We start from the raw sequence: 13,127 nt of genomic DNA, 5'->3' as shown, positions 1-13,127 counted from the left end.
AGATCACATCACAGAAGAGTCACTTTGTATACTCTGTGCTAGTTTCAAACTACCCACATTATTTCATCAGCCAACAAGTGAATGAAAGTTAAAATATATATATATGTTTATAAAATGAACAATATCAGCAGGGTGATGTGATTGGTGAATGGTATTTCAAAACCACGTGTATAAATCTTTAAGACCACATGACTAGAAATTGCTTAGCCACATTACCATTCCTCATTTTAATACAGCTATAAAATTCCTTAGCAGGTCTCGCCTCACTATCTGCTCTTTATTCCTCTGCTGGAGGAATTTTGCTTAAAGAAAAACAGGAAATCCATCATTTCAGGGGGTGAGAAAGGAAACATTTTCTTCTGTTCAGAGCAAGATTGTCAGTCTTTTGCACTTGGCTCAAATCAGGAAGAAAATACACACTCACAAGCAAGCTTTTAACTGAAAGGTTAGCTTTTCTGCAAAGTCTGAATACTACCCGAATCACAGGAAGTTCAAACAGTCTATAGGCACAGGCTTCAGAGATCTGGATAAAGTTACAAGGCTATTAAAAAATGCTATGGGCTTTAGATTTTGACAGAGTTCAAAGCTGATACCTTCATTTGAAAGTGTAATTTTCAAGGGAGAAAAGGAATGGCTAAAAGAAAGTAAACAATTTTACTTCACTGATTTTACCGAAAAGTGTTGGCTATATTTAAGAAGACCAAGTATCTGTGACTTTGCAAAAACATTGTTTTAAATGGCATGTGATTAGGTGGCTACAAAAAAAAAAAAAAAAAAAAAAAATGAAAGGCAACTAGAACAGTGTATATTCCAGCCAGTATCTTATATTAACATATTTGAACATCAGCTGTGAGAGGATGGCCAAGCAATTTCTTTCTGTGTGAGCTGCCTCTTCAACATTGGCATTAGCATCTGATTAAAGCTTGGTGAAAAGTCACTGAGTTATTCCGCTTTTGTTCTTTAACTGAAGGGCCAGAGGGTAGAAAGTTTTGATGAAGCTGTGGACCTAGAAAAGAGTTCCTATCAATTTCTACTTCTCCCCAAGTTGTCCGGTCAGGTACAATTTTGTACTTTATCATTCTTCAATTACGGTTGTTTCCTCAGGATGAAGGACGTGACTTTTACGTCTCTATGTAACCCGAATAAATCACAGGGCCTTACGTGACACAATATGTGAATGGAGTTGCATCTAAAAGAATGATAGGGGCTTCCCTGGTGGCGCAGTGGTTGAGAGTCTGCCTGCCAATGCAGGGCATACGGGTTCGAGCCCTGGTCTGGGAAGATCCCACATGCCGCGGAGCAACTGGGCCCGTGAGCCACAATTACTGAGCCTCCGCATCTGGAGCCTGTGCTCTGCAACAAGAGAGGCCGCAACAGCGAGAGGTCCGCGCACCGCGATGAAGAGTGGCCCCCGCTTGCCACAACTAGAGAAAGCCCTCGCACAGAAACAAAGACCCAACACAGCCATAAATAAATAAATAAATAAATAAAAATTTTAAAATGACTAATACTTTCTAAAAAAAAAACCAAACAAACAAAAAAACCATTAATTTGTTAAAAAAAAAAAAATGATAAATTTTGGAAGGCTCAGGCTGGCCCGGAAAATTAACACAGCCCTCTGCACAGAAAGCTTAACAGAAACTTGATACAAGTATCCTCTGGTTTTTGAAAATTCACGAGAGCAGCACTGCCAAGCTCCTTCCCCACGAACTACACTCAGCATGTCAGCATCAAGCCTCCATAGCTTTGAACTCTTTCTGTGGGCATCTGTGCTTTATCTCAATTATTTTGGCATCCATTAGCAAGATGTGTCCTAAGGTAATTGCTTCTTTGCTTTACGCCATTTTGGCTTGTGAAAAGTTTCATAGGAACACTGTACTTTTGAAGAGCAGGGGGAACCTGTATGTACATATTCCTCTATCCTCAGTTCCTTGGCATAACAACTGTTGAAAATCTTCCCTGCTCTCTCTCATCTACTAGTTCTTTCATTACCATGATGCTCCCTCTGTTCACTTCCTCCTTCCCTGCCCTGTGGCACACTACCTAGCCCTCTGAGGAAAAGTTATCTCCAGTAGATCTCTTCTCATCCACAGGTCACTCTAGAAGGGCTAGTAATCTAACAGCTTTATTCCCTCCCCTTGGCAAGTGTGGTTCTTTCCTTACCCTGACTACTCTCTTGCAAGAAATTGTCATGAAAACTCTCATTACATTTGAAACACCCAATAGTACCTAGCACATCCCTAAGGTCATTTTAGATGTTTAAAAACTCTTTGCTGGTTGAAAAATGTGCAGATTTTACTAGTTTCTTATTCAGGAACTACTTCTTTCCGCTCCACATTTTTGTCATGCCATATTAGCAAGAAAATGAACTAGCAGTGTACTTTCTGATCTATGAGAAATGTTAAAACAAACTCACATCTTAAGGTACCTAAAATATGATCCATGAGATCAACACTGCAGGGATGTTAAAAGACTATGGAAATATTGTTCTGTATATCAAACTGACAATGGTACCATCCATGGTAACCTGTGCCACAGCCTCTGTCTGAGAATCATGTCCCTCTTTCTGATATCTCTGGGCTAAGAGGACATTCACAAATGAAAAAAAAAAAAAAAGAATGCAGAATTCACACACAGACATATTTCTATGATGAAAAAAAATACTATTGGATCAATTCTTGATCTTCCACATTAAAAGAAAGTACCAGTGACATAAAGAAACCAAAAATCATTCTTAGAAAAATTAAGGCAATCTGATATTTTTTGGTTGCACATTTGCCTTGAATCACATTTGGCATAGTTCAATAATGCAAAGGTTTGTATTCATTGAACACACTACAAATGAGTGGCAAAAGACAGAATAGAAACAGTTTTGGTGTATGCTTAGAAAAAAATCACAAAGCCATGCTAAGTGGGTCCAGTACAAATCCAGCTGTTCTTTCTCTGCTAGTGAGCAACTGTTTCATTCCTTTTTTTACCAGTTTCCTATTGTGCTTCTTATAGTGATTTCTCCAGGTTTTTCCCACACCAAGCAACTCTCAACACCGGCTGGGTGTCCTACAACTTGACTCAATTCTGACACTATCTACATGAAGATATCATCACATCCTAGAGGTTAAGGGTTCAGTCACACAAGACTGCCCCCTCCTCCTTCAGATGCCAATCACAAGCTCAGGTTATCACTTGTGCTTCTGACCAACTGGCTATACTTCAGAGGTTCCCATGACTCCTTCCTTGGGTTTGTTTAATTCCCTAGAGAGGCTCACAGAACTCGGAGAAACAGTTTACTTACTAGATTATTACCAGTTTATTATAAAAGGATATAACAGCCCAATGGAAGAGATGGATAGGGCTAGGCATGAGGAAAGGGCACAGAGCTTCCATGCCCTCTCTGAGCTGTGCCACTCTCCCCAGACCTCCACGTGTTCACCAACCCAGAGGCTCTCTGAACCCCATCCTTTTGGGGTTTTATGGAGGCTTCATTGGATAGGCATTATTGGTTAATCATTCACCCTCCAGCCCCTTTCCCCTCCCCGGAGGTCAAGGGTTGGGACTGAAAGTTACAACCCTCTAATCACTTGGGTGGTTCTCCTGGCAACCAGCCTCCATCCTTAGATGATTTCCAAATGTCATCTCATTAACATGAGAGACATCTTTTTGGCTCTCATCATTCAGGAAATTCCAAGTGTTTTTTTTGTTTTGTTCTGTTTTTTTGTTTTAAAGGCAACTCACACATCTTTTTTTATTAATTTATTTATTTATGGCTGTGTTGGGTCTTCGTTTCTGTGCGAGGGCTTTCTCTAGTTGTGGCAAGTGGGGGCCACTCTTCATCGCGGTGTGCAGACCTCTCATTATCTCAGCCTCTCTTGTTGCGGAGCACAGGCTCCAGACACGCAGGCTCAGTAGTTGTGGCTCACGGGCCTAGTTGCTCCGCGGCATGTGGGATCTTCCCAGACCAGGGCTCGACCCCTGTCCCCTGCATTGGCAGGCAGATTCTCAACCACTGCGCCACCAGGGAAGCCCCGAAGTGTTTTAAGAGCTCCCTGCCAGAAGCAGGGATGAAGACCACATATATATTTTTTATTATAAATCACAATATCACACAGGCCTTCTCCCTATTCCCAAGCCCACAGTTCATGTTTGGTCTTCAAAACACCCCTATGAGAAATCTCGCTTTATACTTTCCTGAGATTGAGGGGCATCAACTTCTGTGTCTTTTCTCCTCTCCACATCAAAATATCTATCACCACATTTTTACTGCCATTGTATAACCTCAAGAAAGATATCCTCTTCTCCTTTGGTTCATCACCCTACCTTTGTTCTTGATTCCATTTTGACCCATTTCCCCTAAAACTTTGCTCCATCCTTTATACCAGGTGTCATTAACTCAAAGTTTGATATTAGCCTACAGACTTGATTTTTGGTCTGTGTAGAGTTTTGTTTTGGTTTGGTTTTTTAATGCTTTTAGACAGGACACACAGTCTTTTTTAAAAATTTTTTTTATTGAAGTGTAGTTGATTTACAATGTTGTGCTAATTTCTGCTATACAGCAAAGTGACTGTTATACACATATATACAGTCTTTTTTTATATTTTTCTCCATTATGGTTTATCCCAGGATACTGAATATGGTTCCCTGTGCTATCCAGGGCACACACGCTTGACTTTGTCTCTACTCCCACTCTTTCCTACTGAATTACATTCACTAGCTTCAGTTATTTAACCACCTACCCAGACCATAAAGGCATTTGAGCTTCTGACCCCTGCCTTACATCTTCAGGCCTTTTCACTGGCTCCTTTGCCTCTGTTTACATTCTCAGATTCTTCATATCCTAAAAACACAAAATATCTTTTCTCTGGACCTGGCCATCCCCTGAAGGTACTATCTGATTCCCATGCTTCTTTGTACCACTCTATGTTATCACTTTGGCATCCTATGCTATTTCCCATTCACCCTGCTTCTGAGCAAAGAAAATACACACACACACACACACATCAAGATTTGGATTCTAAAAGTAAAAGTATGTAATAAATATTAATGAATTATGGACCCAGCTCTTTTACTTTACCAACTTTGAATAATAATTTAACACCTGAGATTCAGCTTGTTATGAGGATTAATGTCTTTCCTGCATACTGCACAGGGTTGTTTTAACACAGTAAAGGAATAATAATAGATTCTATTATTTATTGTCTGTGGTGTGCCAGGCTCTGTGTTGAGTGATTTACATATATTATGCCATTTACTTTTCACAATAACCAAATGAAGAATATGCCATTATCACCACCACTTTGAAAAATGAAAGTGAAACTTAGGAGTTTAAGTAACTGGCCCAAGCTTACACAATGAGAAAGCAGAAGAGCCACAAAAAATACATAACTCACAGGAAAATATTTGGATATTTCTTTTAAGCCCTGGGTATGAGCAAATTGTTGTAACTATATTAGTCCAGTGTAGAAAGAAATTAACATAGCTGTTAGCACCTTCTGTCCCTTAATGTCATTTAGCTCTATCTAGATGTAGACCCTTACAGTACTTTTCTCAGTATTCTGGAACCACGTAGAACTTCTTTTTTAGTGCTGTGTCTATCTCCCTCCTCCTTCACATTGGCCTTACCATTTCTAAGGATAGACATGAAAGAGGACATCTGTTTTATCCCTGAGTACAGCCTCTTGCAGGTCCAATGAATGAATTACCACCTGAGAACAGTGCTCTTGTAATTTAACCACAGAGGCATAAATTTCAATTTCTCCTTGTTTCTCTTTCACTAAATTCTAAGAATTACAGCTGATAGTAAAATTGCAGTTATCTGACAATTCTGAATACCTTAATTATAAACTCCAGCCAGGACAGGAAACTTACCAATGAAACTGCTCTGCTCATATAAAACTGTATTAACTAAAAAGGTCAACTTTGTTTTGCTACCTTTTAATTTTTTAAAACACCTATACTGACTCTCACACAAAGAAGCACAAAAGACTTCCAACAGGAAATGAAATGAGTCACCCAAACATCTAAGTCCTTCAGGTATTCTCACCGGATGAAATATCGAGATTGGCAAGGCAGGTGTAAAACATAAGCAAAGTGGCTTGATATCAAGAATGATGGGAAGACCTTCTGCTCCTCTCCCTAAATCTACTTCCATATTGTTGCCTGGGCTAGAAACGCCTATAAGCCAGGATAAACATTTTCATTCTACATTAAAAGCCAAGGCTGAAAATGTAAAATATCTCAAGAGAGGCAACACATAAACTTACCTTTTTCACACTGATGTAAAAATGACTGATATCAGATCTTTCCGTGAAAGCAGACTTTTAAAGGAGATGGAAAGTTTCGAGAACTGCTTTTATCTCAGCCTTCTTATTTCCCAAAATGATGGATATCTTCACTTGCATTCCTAGACTAGTCAAACTTAGTGACTGGCTACTTTAACAAGCCTCTGAAAGCTCCAAATATGAGGCAAAATGTTGGTTCCATATCAAGATCCTTCTTGCTGCTGTTACCTTATATAAACTGCTCAAGTTCTTGGTCTTAATCCTGATCCTTTGTAGCAGAAGCTGTTGGTCTGTGTTTCTGACTCTGTGATGCCCAATTTCTTTGCCTAGGTTCTAAACTTACTATTATTCACTGTGCTCCTTAATATCTGTGTGATTTTTCCAGTCTTGTTTGACCACCTGATTGCCTAGTTTTCATCCCAGATCTGCTCTTTTTGAATGAATCCTCTCTCTGGACCTATTTCAGACTCCTTGTTCCAGACAGACCATGAGCCTGCTGGCAGTGCCTATCCCCGAATCTATTTCTCCATTTTGCATCAGATATCCAACAAAAGCTTGACTTTTCTACTCTGTATGAAGTAATAATAGGCCCACCATAGAGCAGAGAGGTGTCTACAAATCTGAGTATTTCTTGTCTTACTTTAAAAAAAGAGAATAATGCTGATAGAAGAAGTAGAGAAGCAGTACCAGGCAGCAGTTAAGCATGGGAACTCTTGAGTCAATCTGCTTTCAAATTCTAGCTTCTCTCTTTACTAGTTTTATGATATTAGGTAGAAAATGAGACCAGTGTGAAGGAGTAAGGAGATGGACACATGACCAGAAAAGAAGTTCTACATGGTTCCAGAATGCTGGGCAATGTACTGTGATAATTTATATCTAGATAGAGGTAAATGTCTTTAAGGGACAGAAGGTGCTTGTAGCTATGTTAATTTCTTTCACACTGGGTTAATATAGCTACAAAATTCAACATGTACTCATACCCAGGACTTAAAATAAATACACAAATCTACTCAGTCTTAGCTTTTTCATGTGTAAAATGATGATAACAATACCATCTACCTCAAAAAGCTGTTGTGAACATTAAATGGTATATTTAGGTGAAATATGTAAGTGCTCGAAAAATGCAGGCTGGTGACAACAGGGTTAATCTCTTTGGTTTTGGCTGAGAAGAAAAATAAATCACAATTCTAAGTGATTACCAAGAAGGTCCGAGGTTGCTTCCAGCTTGTACAACACATGAGTATGTTTAAATTGCAATTGAGGGTACCAAATATTGAGGGTACTCACTATTGAGGCCAAGGCCTCAATGGTTGATTTAAGCAAGATCATCTGCATCTCTTTGTGTTTTACAGTTTGTTGAGTTGTGTTTGCCTAGTTGTTCAAGATTTTATTTTCTCTTCATTCCCACTTTCACTTTAAAGGATTTTGTCCAATATATGGCTTTACTCCAAAGGCATAGTAATGTGTGCCTGTTATTGTACCATTTCCCCAGGGTAAAAAATATTTGTTTTTGTTTTTTTTAAGATTGCTTGGAGGTAAGGTCAAATATCTTGAATAATATTTGTTATGCAAGGGAATTCAATAAGATGTATATTTTGCTTTCAGGGAACAGATAAGTCAGGTTTCAAAGACCTCCATAAACCCACATATTTTGGATGTTGAATTACACTCTAAATAATGATACTAGCAGGGGTGCAGTGGACAAGAACACTCTTCTTATGCCATCTAACTTTAGAAAAACAAACAAAAATCAGCAGGTTTTCTGGGCCAATGACATTCTCTTTCATCTGGGCAGCCTGACACACATGTATCTCCACAAACAGATTGTCCACCTGGGGAGTGTGAGTAGAGACTCAGTTAATGAGTACACTGAAGACATTCTCACCAGAGAGCAACCTGTGGGGAGGAACAGTCATCTTACCTAATACTGTAGGCACTAAAGAAGAAAACAAAATAAAGCAACCAATGACAACAACAAAAACTCAGGAGAGAGCAAGCTCAATATGGTAAAAGGCAAGCCATTCACTGATTCAGAGTATTGAATCCTTGCCCCACGCCCAGATACAGCCTCCAACAATAAAGAAGTCACACTTTGGATGAATAATATATTGGGGGTTATCAACTTCTAACGAAGCAGCCAATACAAATGGAAAACACAGGGATACACAATTAGAGATGGGATGGATGTCTCGAATTGAGCTAACTATAGTGACTGTCAGTGACAAGTCTTTAAAGCAACTGTTGGTTTTAGGCAAAGGACACAAGGAGATATCATCAGTAGGGGAGGCAACACAGACTTTGTAATGTTCTTATGAGCAACAACACATTGCAGGAAGAAATGATGTCAGCAATATCATCTTTGAACATGAAGGACAGTGAGATACCTAATAGCTGTTGCCCATTTTAAACCATTCCAATCTCAAAGAAATGTCCTTGGGAAGAATTTGGAAAATAAACCTTCCCCAAACCATACTACAATGAGGCAAATACCATTAGAAACAAATTGACTGCTTGGGGCTTGCAACCACCTCTTAGAAACAGTAAAAAGCCCTGGAATCACAAACATTGATATCAATGAACTTTTTTTTTTTTCAATGAACTTTTGATCTCAAAATATTATGGGGAAGCTCAGCAGCTATTTTCAAATTTTATTTCCCTTCTTCTGTAACTGAACAGAAAAAATATAATTTTTAGAATATTAAAAGGCCCTAGTACGGATTGTAGCATTAGAAATTGACAAATTTCTATTTTTAAAATGAACGTGCCCTTATACAAGAGGCCACAAAAAGAGGAGGTCTGAAATTAATATGGGTTTTTTAAATTGTGGTTAAAAAACACATAACATGAGATTTACCCTCTTAACAGTTAAGTGTATAGTACAGTATTGTTAGCTATAAGCACAGTGATATACAGCAGATCTCCAGAACTTTTTATTCTTGCTTAACTGAAATCCCTCCCCTCAAGCAACACCATTTGCTTTCTATTTCTATGAGTCTGACCACTATAGATACCTCTTATAAGTGGAATCATATAGTACTTGTCCTTCTGTGACTGGCTTATTTCACTTAACATAACATCCTCAAGATTCATCCATGTTGTCACATACAACAGAATTTCTTTCTTTTAATATGGATTTTTTTTTTTTACTCTCCTGAAACACAGTACCTCTGAAGTATCTAGATTCTGCAAATAAATTTACTTCTAGTCTGAGCACTTCTCATTCAACACCTGTAAGAACTAAGCATGTTTTTGTCCAAGATATTAAATTTTATCATTTTCTATTCAAAGTTAAAATAGCAGTCACCCCTCACTAAAGAGATTAAGATGAATTGACACTTTTGTAAGCTCTTTAATAATAGAGAGACCAACAGAGTGTATACTTTCTCATAGGGATTTAATGAGTGCAATAATCTGGCAATTAAGAGAATAGAGAGTTTTTATAGAATCACTCTGTTTTTCATTTGATAATGAAAATATATGTGACTATGTGGATTTTCAGAAAACAATTACAAAGATCCCAGAAAAAACATATATGTAGTAGATTAAAGAATATATTGAAAAAAAGAGAGACAGGAAAAGTAGATTAAATAGGTAAGAATGGTATGAAATGTATGCTGCAGCTAACATTTCCAGATGTCATCAATTTTCTATTCATGCTTTTTCTATACTTCCAATGCCAACATCTTAATCAGACCAGGGATTCTGAAAGAAGGGAGCAACTTTGTGACCATTGTACTACAATGTTATGATTCACTGTAGAATATGTTTTACTATTGTAACATTACTATTATCTAAATAATTACCACAATTTGGACTTAATCCACAATCCAGTTAATTAAATATTTATTGAAAATCTTCCGTGTACAGAACACAGTATCAGGCACTGTGGAGAGACTAAAAATGATTGAAGAGACAGTTTCTACTGTTAATAGTTTATGGTCTAGACATACAACATATTTTTATTCTGTGGCTTGAGAATAATTAATAAATGCATTAACAGGTATAAAATTATACTAAAATGCCTGACTTTCAGTAGTTGATATATTCTGGAAAATGTATACATAAATTAAATTTTCTCAAATTAAATTACTTTTAGAAGAAAACCAGAGACTTAATTAAAGCAATACTATTTTGAAAAGTTTGATAAAGTAGAGTTACTCCTTGATTTGTCTTGTGCATTAATCCATATTTTCACAAATTGGTCTTGCTTCAAGTGAGGTACAAGTGTACATTAAAAATTGAAACCTAAGTGCTGAGTGGGCACAAAGACACTTGTCAGAAGTAGGATTACTCCAAGAAGATTTTTAAAATATAGGATTCTTTGTTCGGGTCATAAACAAGTTTGTGAGGGTAGAATGGTTAAAAGACATGTTGTAGAATAACATTAGAAATTAGAGGATCATACAACCATGACCCCAGACAGAATTTGGTCTACAGAGATCAGTAGGCCTGTGGTTGGGGAAAGGGGAGAGTGGGAAACACTGATCCCTAGTTGTGAGTGTGACTAATCTTCCGGTCTACAAGAGGCCGGGAAGAAGCTGAAATAGTAGGTGAGTCTTCCCCAACTGTGAAGCCAGGAATGTGCAGTACTTACAGCCTACCTGCTTTAAAATCACTAGCCTCAAGAAATAAACAACACTTCATCATTCAAGACTTATGGGACTGCCATTATGTAGAGAACACCAACAAATGTGCCTCGCCCTAATGAGCTAAAATTGGAAAACAACAAATCCAAAGGACCTGGCACCAGGGAGATGAATATCACTCAGAACAAGTAGAACACATGCCCATCAAAAGAAAACCACTGGGTAATTTGCCAACTAAACAATTGAGTAGACACATTTAAGGAGAGGATAACATCTATTGAGACCCTAATTAGGAAACTAGAAATCAAAAGAACAAATACCTAAAAAAAAAGAAAAAAAAAAAAGAACAAATACCTAAAGCTCAAAGCCAATATGTAAAGAGAAAGAAATTATGGGAAAAAGGTAAGAACATCTGAAGGTAGATACAAGGTGATTTAATATACAAGTAATAACTGTTCCAGAAGGATATCAGGAATAGATGGAAGTGTGGCAATAATCAAGCCAATAATACATAGAGGAAAATTTCCCTGAGCTGAAGAAATATCTAAGCTCACAGACTAAAAGGGCTCATCAAATTCTAGCCAGAATTGGTAATAGAAGACACACATATAAAATTACTGAACTTTGAGTATAAAGAGAAAAATCTAACAAGTTTCCATTCATTCAAGAAATATTTATTAAACATCTACTGTGTCAGTCACTGCTCCACGAATTGGGGAACAGTTCTTCCTTCATGGAGTTGATATACTCAAATCCATTGTCCTCCTCTTTCTCTGTCACACCCTCAGGGAAAGGCCCTAAAACTGGACATTTACAGCTCCATCAATTTCCTACAGTTACCCATACAGTTGAATGTGGCTGGAAAAAAACGTAAGACCATGCTGACAAATTTCACTTAAAATTCATGACCACTAACCTTGAGTGGGTCCCTAATGCTTCCCAATAATTCTACCACATTTTTTCCAATTTAGTTTACATCTCTCCCAGATGACTATTTCACACTTCCAATTTTTTCAAACTTCCAACCACCTTCCTTCCTTCCTTCACTCTCAGCTGATCACCTTCTTCCTCATTAATTAGGAAAATTGAAGCAATCAGGAGATAATTGCTCCTGATATTGTTATGTGATAATTACCCTGATGCAGTGGTATCTACCAAGCACACTACCAGGAAAACTCTCCAAGAAATCACAGAACAGAAAAGCTCACATGAAAAAAAATAAGATTTTTTAATCATATGATCTATTAAATTGATTTAAAACAAAACAAGAAGCACAGAAAAAGAAATCTGGCATGTCAGCACACCTAGGATAGGATGTAAGTGATTGGATGAACCACACTAGCTGAATCCTTGGTTACATAATGTTCATATGTCCTGTCCCTCTGTTGCATCAACTTTCCCCATGATGGCATGGTTATGAGGACCAGAGATGAGGTTGGAGGAAGGGGAAGGAGGAAGCACGAACAGAAAGCATCTATGGCTTGCTTTACAAGAAAGATGCAGAAGTGTGTTTGGCTTGGCCAATAGCTGTAGCTCACCAATTACCTTGCTGAACAACTATGGTTTTATCTTTGCTTCTTGGGCAGAGCACATGTGGGGTCAGAGAGGAACTATACTGAGTGCTATCAGTGAATGGCCACTTTAGGGATGACATAGCTGTTAATCCAGATGGTGCATTATGGCACCTTATAATGTGATCTTTCCATTCTTTTCTACCAAAAAGTAACACTCTTGTTTGATCCATCATATATTCCATTTATTCTATCTTTAACATATCTATTTATTTTTAACTTATCTTACTAACATAGTACCTATGTTTAACACATCTTAGAAATTCTATCTGTATTTCACAAGCTATTTACTTACTCATAACTTATACTTACGATACTTCATGGAATTTGTTTGCATCCTGCAAGTTAATTGCTTCCTTATTATTTCATAATTAAAACTGTCAAAACTGTCAAGAGTATGAGATTTCACACTATATTCAAACTCATCAGTTAGTTTTCTGTAATTTATTGTGGCAGAAGATGTGAGGTTTCTGGTCAGAGATTAAAGGGAGTTTATTTCCACAACAATGGCAGTAGCCAGATATCATAATTTTCTTACGCCAGTTTCTTGAGCTCCAGTTCCAACAGGGCAATGCAACAAGAGCCAGGTGAAGCCTATACACATAGTGGATTGTATTAGGAGAGGAAACTCAAGTTTAGAGAACCAGAATCTTTTATAATGGGCTACAAGCAGACCTATTCTTTGCCCCATAGGA

Source organism: Balaenoptera physalus (genome assembly GCF_965194825.1).
Source record: "Balaenoptera physalus genome assembly, chromosome: X".
NCBI classification, from domain to species: Eukaryota; Metazoa; Chordata; class Mammalia; order Artiodactyla; family Balaenopteridae; genus Balaenoptera; species Balaenoptera physalus.
This window is presented reverse-complemented; position numbering follows the sequence as displayed.